General features: G+C 36.4%; 1 long non-coding RNA gene across 1 annotated transcript; it reads left to right on the top strand.

Moving 5' to 3' along the window:
- Positions 1-2,195: 2,195 nt before the first annotated feature.
- Positions 2,196-4,572, top strand: LOC120339839 (uncharacterized). The gene is made up of 4 exons (XR_013477947.1): positions 2,196-2,228; positions 2,633-2,737; positions 3,564-3,684; positions 4,366-4,572. It is a non-coding gene; the product is annotated as an uncharacterized LOC120339839 (long non-coding RNA).
- Positions 4,573-5,111: the final 539 nt, after the last annotated feature.

Raw genomic sequence — 5,111 nt, 5'->3', positions numbered from 1 at the left:
TCTATGAAAGCGGCCACTGCTGGTCAAGGAACTAACATCGTTTGAAAGATCTCGAATCCTTCCGGTTCAGCATTTCCTAACAAATTTATTACACACTGGGTGATGTGGCGGCAACGGCTTTGAAATCGATGCCAACATTGTTAGATCTGACGCTTCAACTACTGGAGTCCGAGATTTCCCAAACTTTCTGGGCCTCAGACCCATGTTTGTCAATCTTATTTTGGACGGACCCTCTCGGCCTGTATTTTGTCATCATATTGGTAAGAGCTGGAAATGGTGCCTCACACACGTATGTCGTTGCATAAGGGAATAAAATTTTATTTAAGGTTTTTGACAGCAATGGATAGCTCTATTCGTCCGCAACGCCCAGCCAAAAAGGCTTTTTGATTGAAATCAATCATTAAATATCGATCAGCTCATTTTTATGCCGATGCAGACCACTGGTGCAGTCACCACCGATCCGACTTTCACAGAGCGATTCACGATAAAATAAAATAAATTACGTGTGATTGAATAGAGTCTATTCAATAGTCTGTAAGCAAGTCAATGGGCCATTTGAGAATGCATCGTTTGTGAAAGTTTGAGCTTTTATTTGTCACAGATTACGATTCGATTTGAAATAATTAACGTTCAGGATTCAGGTATTGAATTGCACTGTTTCACAATAGCGTACTAGCTGTCAATCATGGCAAACATATTGCAGATATAATTCATAAGACGATATATAACACGTTACATATGGATTATTGCGAGTAGTTCAATCTCTGATTAATTTAAATCAAATAATGATTGAAATGTAAGTGAAATGTCGGCAATTGTGTTCAGGTGACAATACATTCAATAAATCATATGGAATAAAATGGTTGCAGATGTTAAGTATAAAAAAGCGAAAAATGAACTAAAATAAAGTAGTACCTTCTAGCATAAGTGAATGGATTTTAATATAATTGAAAAGAAGCCAGGGTGTCGGCAATTGTTCTCATGAAAGAATGCATTCATTTACATTTATTCTATATAAATTTGAAATATATAAAATTAATATAGATTTCTTATAGAAAACAGGGATATAATGTAAGAATAGAATCTGAATTGAATATAATTTAATTGAAAGGATTCTAAGTAGACAATTGTGCCATTGATTAGACACAGCCTGAATAGAAACCATTGTGCTTAATTAAAATAATGCATTCAATAAATCATGCATCATTATTGTAGTATTGTAATATAGATATATGTACTATTGTATGCTATTAGTGAGTGCACAGGATACTGATTATGCAGATAATAAATATAAAGCCACGCTTTGAACGTCAAGACTACACTTTCGTCGAAAATCAACGACCAACTCTTCAAAAGAAAGAAGGTATTAACTCTTCAAAAGAAACAAGGTATTTATTTTTATTCTTTTGACCAGCAATTCAGGATCATCGAGATTCGAACCCAAGTCGTGTAATTGTGACGGAACTGAGATTAAACTATGTGAATTGCGTTAAATTCCTGAACCACTCAAATCTCTATGTTTCAATGACATTTAGCAACATGGTAACGAAAATATTTAAGATTGAAATCACTTAGACATACTGTGCATGACGTCTTGCAACAAGCAGTCCCGCTTCCTGTTTGATATAGTCTACTCTGGCAATTCGCTTAGTCTCGCAACAGCATTTCAGCAAAGAGAAATCGGTACCGCTTTGGTACGCGATCTCCCTAGCTTTAGGTTGATCCAACTTGCTAAAGTTTAATCTCATATCTCATAAATATAGGCATCTCCAATTAATACGTGACTTGGTGATTTAATTTCATTTTTAATGAACAATATGCAGACAGACAGAATGAAAGTTGTAACTAACTAATTTCGGTGCCATTCCGGTATGCGATCTTAGTCATAAAAACTTCTTCGAGACGTGACCTCACTTGCTTAACGTGATATCAATCGCATATGAAAATGGCACGTTTAATCTCATAAAGACATTCTCATAGAAATCAGTTACTAAGCCGAACCTAACTAAAATCAATGAGATCGCATACCAAAGTAGCCCCGAGATTTCGTTATATCGCACGATGAATTTGATGGGTTTCTGATTATTAGGCTTAATCACGTCATCAAACTAATTGTCTACTAATTTGTTTACATTATACGTTTCAGGATAAACAAAATCTACAAAGAAAATGCGTCTGAAAGCTGGTGGGGGTGGGGGTGGAGGTGGGGGTGGTGGTAAAAGAACTACGTAAGTTAATTCTAAATACATTTTCGAATAGTCAATTCATCCAACTTAGCAGTTTATTACCTTGGCGGATATTAAAACGTAATGTTTTAATGGAACATTACGTTTTTAGAAAAGACATATAGATAATTCATTTGGAATTTGGCCGTGATATAAAAAATGACTCGATAACTAAGTATTTATTCAAGTTATTTAGTTCGACAAAATTGAAGACTTAACTAATGTTATTCCGATATTTTCAGAAAGTCTGAACCTAAAACAATCAAAAATTGGATTACAAATTTTCCTCTTTGCTTAATTTTTGAAACATACGGTGCCAAAATGAGTTTAATCTGTAAACCTACTTCAGGGCCATCATGTGTATATTCATCATTAATTTGAATAATTACGACACTTTATTTTTATAGATTGGGCAGCCATGCAAAGCATGCATATACAAAGGGAAATATTACCTTAGAAATAATTTTGGCGATGGAAAAGAAATCAGTAAGCTGAGGGTGCTCAAATGGAAGGTAATCTGTCTAGAGGTTATTAAAGTGTCAGCCTTAACAGTTTTGGCATCGCATCCCATTTCAGGTTCAAATCTCATGTCCACCACCTCACCCGGGGTGTAATAAATAAGTTAGGAAATGTTGAACCGGGAAGATTACAGTGCTTCTGATAATAGCAACTTACTCTTTAAATATCTATCGGTGCAGGTTACGCGAGACTAACTGCCTATCATTCCTCAATGCATTTGCGTTAGTGGATTCGCATGCGTATCTCAAAAATCCTTGAACTCCTCTCAAAAGTACTTGAACTTCTCACAAAAGTTTATAAACTTTTCTCAAAGTTCTTGAACTTCCCTCAAAGTTGTTAAACTTCTTTCTAAAGTTGTTAAACTTCTTTCTAAAGTTGTTAAACTTCGAGTCGCGTATATCAAGTCAAAACTTGTCTCAAATCCGAGCACCAATAAATTTCACCAAACTTCTAAGTCGAGCTCGATTAATAGTGTATTTCGTAAATGCAGTGTTGGGTGGAAGTTGCGTATAATACAAAGATTCTGCAGCAGGGATAAACATGACCAATTCAAGAGTCCTGCTGTAGACTTAAACAGATGTTTTCATGTAAGGTTTTGCCTGACTATAGTCAGACTTCATCAGTCAAGTCATTGCTGTAAAATGCTAGAAGTACAATTATTTCTCTCGCAAATAATTATGCACGAAGAATTTGAATTTGCGGTGCGACTGCAAGCGTGTTCCTATAGCTCACCTCAATCATTGAGACGCACGAATAGTGCCAATGACATTACCTGTGTCTGTAGTTTCAACATTTCAGCACAACTTTCTCTTTGTTCAGGACGAAGAATCCTATAAGAACATAATGTCCATGATCGCTGATGGAATTGCAGCAGAATCTGGAGATGGTGAAGCTCAGATTATGATGGAAATGTTGGACGAACTTGCCAGCATGCCTGACGGTAATTTGTTTATATGAAATGTTTGTTCCAAATAAGAAGGAACTTGATATGTAGGGAGTTAAAACGGCGCTCCAGAAGTATGTGTACCAATGTGGAGGGAACTAATTTTGTTTGCCTATTTTACATCAAGTTGTGTGAAGGGACTGAAACCTATAGGCAGAGGGTTATTCACTTGGATAACACAGACAGTCCCCGAACTCGCAATAGAACTAAAATAAGAAAAATCAGAATAAAATTTTGGCCTAACACTAACCTGGTACACATACTACGGGAGTATCGTTAAAATGTTTAGAAATAATCCAGAACTTTACGATTCGGTATTTAGTCAAATAACTAAACTTGATTCACTGTAAGTTCATGAATTTGGTTACCTGAGTCCAAATTATTATCTATGCCTATGACGTTACAATGCCAGAACAGCTAGCTTGTGCCTGTGTGACGCATGTTATATTATGATTAAAGCAAATTTTTGTGCCTGCAACTACTAGAAAACCTATGTTAAATAAAGGTTTCACCCAATATGTTTATCTGGCCCTCTTGTATTAAAAGTTGCACACACCTGCTCTAAGTTGACAGCGCGTAGCAAGATTTTTGTCCCAAACAGACGATTTTCTATCCAAATGTAACTTTTAGCTTTCGCCAAGAACATAAAGTTTAAACTTCTATTTTATTCTATTTCAGAGGAATTCAAGCAATTCATGGCTGAGCATGAACTTGAAGGAATTGCAGACTCTGATGAGCTGCTGTTATCAAATCATTGAAAAATAGAGTTTTCTGGCGGACAGACCTACCAAGAGACAACCCGTTTTCATTTGATGTTCCATTTTTTTTATTGTTTCTAACAGATATTGCAGATTCAAAAAAACAAAAAAATGGCGCCACTGTAAATTGCAGTTGTATTTTATATTTTCCTGCCACGTACAGTATTAGATAAGATATCTTTAACATAAACGTCGTTCTAGTGACCGTGTATAGAAGCATGTTCGATCAGTGTTGGGTACTTTAACTTCGAGTCGCGTATATCAAGTCAAATTACTCCCTTTACTTACTCCCTTTTCGAGTCGAATCGAGTCCGAGTGATAGTAGATTTCGGAAATGCAGTGTTGGGTGCAAGTCAATAAACCTCAGGTCAAAACAAGTCACGTGTCATCCAAATCTCGAGTCAAAAAAATTATTTAGATCAGGGGTATGCAACGTGCGCCCGCGGGCCCAATGCGGTCTACAAGGAAAAATTGTGCGGCCCACGGAGAATTGCCAATATTTAAAGTTTCAAAGGTGTGCGGCCCGCGAAACGATTTTTTAATGTAGATTAATCTGGTACGTGCGAGCAATTCCAATATTTCACAATGCCCTAACGGCCAGCTTGTACGAAGCGAACAACGCATGCCATAAGATCAATCCACAAATAATTTTGTATCTGTAACTAC

The sequence above is a fragment of the Styela clava genome, chromosome 9, assembly GCF_964204865.1.
Source record: "Styela clava chromosome 9, kaStyClav1.hap1.2, whole genome shotgun sequence".
Taxonomy (NCBI): domain Eukaryota; kingdom Metazoa; phylum Chordata; class Ascidiacea; order Stolidobranchia; family Styelidae; genus Styela; species Styela clava.
Note: the sequence above shows the minus strand (reverse complement) of the source record. Positions and strands in the feature narration are given on the sequence as shown.